Raw genomic sequence first — 1,597 nt, 5'->3', positions numbered from 1 at the left:
AGCCTCACCACTTCCTTTCTCTGGGTATAAATAAGTAAACAAGGAAGCACAGCAGAGGCTTGAAAATGCTCTGCCTGCTACATAGAAGTAAACGCCTCTGGACCCTAATTGCTTTTAATTACATACATAAATATTTATGTAATTAATTATATTATACATGCATTAAAATATTGTTCATATTATCTGCATAGGTGTGGGTTACTCTTCTGGTGAGTCTCCCCCCCAAAGAAGAAAACATTCACTTAAGAGAAACTGCTTTAATTTACCTCAGTACCTGAAATATCCTTCTTTGCACAATTAAAGGTTATTGTCAGAGCTGTACATAATGAGGAACTCATGAATTAATGATGGAATTACAGTCAGCATCCTTTCAAATAAAGAATCACTCAGTGAAACTTAAAAAAATGTACAAGTTTAGAGGAAAAATTATTATGTTGCCATTGTATCAATAGTTCATTTTTTGGCTACTTCTTATGAGGATTTTTGTATCTGAAAATGAATCCACAAAACCATATTATTACCACAGGGACATGATAGACTTTCACGTGTCCTGCACAGCCAATTCAGGCACCCTCCTATCAGTAGGTGCCTTTGCTGAGATTACATTGAGTAATTCAATCTGAGTCAGTTTTTTAACAGACACACTTTTTTTGTCCATTCTTCCTTTTCTTGTTGTGGAGCTTCTTCCAAAGCTGTTTTGCTGTGAATCCTTGGGCTCACTCCTCCATCAGACTGCACTAAAGGTGGCAATTCCTGAGCTTCCTGGGCTGGTAAGAATGGGGGCACAGTTCTGAAGCACGGGAAGGAAATTTCCTCTTCTTTTTATGGAGAAATGAAATCAATCCCTCTTGTCCCCAGTCACTGAGGGCCTCCTAACCTCGTGCCTGCAATCTGCAGGTGCTGCACACCAGTGCATATATTTGAGATCAAACCTACAAGTTTTCACAGTAAGAGCTTTCCTTTTGAAATTCAGAGTCTGATTTAGAGTGGCTTTGTTTTTTCTGGAGAAATTCTGGTCAATGATGGCAGCATGATGTTCAAAACTCCCTGAAATTAAATTGCTGATCAGAGCTGTTCTAAACACAGTAGCATTTATCAAATACATGCTACAGCTGTGTTTTCTGGTTTCTTATTTGAAATTACCTGTGTGAATCATCTGAGGCATGTCCTGACAATATCACAGAAATATTATCACCTCTAGGACCGGGGATGAAACAGGACTGAATGAACGGGTGCCAAAGAAAGGAAAAGTTGCTTTGCTGGTGTATTGTGAGCAGTGGTAAAGGGGAGGTTACAAAACTCCACCTCAGACATCCCATCACAGCCCCTGATTTCACAGGGAGACAGGAAGAAGCCTGTGTTAAATTTCTAATTGTTTATTCTAAGATGTGTTTCATTACCTTCTAATCTGGTTTCCATCCCGAACCCAGTGTAGCAGATCTAATTGCAATTGTGTTACTCCTTATTTGTACTAATATAAAAATAATTAGTCTGGTCAAAATTTATGCTGGAGATGCAATAGGAGAATTCCAGCATTGTTTATCCTGATGCTGAGGAAGGAGGAAAGCTGTTACCTCTGAATCTCCCAGGCTCAGAG

This window comes from Melospiza melodia, chromosome 14 (assembly GCF_035770615.1).
Source record: "Melospiza melodia melodia isolate bMelMel2 chromosome 14, bMelMel2.pri, whole genome shotgun sequence".
Taxonomy (NCBI): Eukaryota; Metazoa; Chordata; class Aves; order Passeriformes; family Passerellidae; genus Melospiza; species Melospiza melodia.
This window is presented reverse-complemented; position numbering follows the sequence as displayed.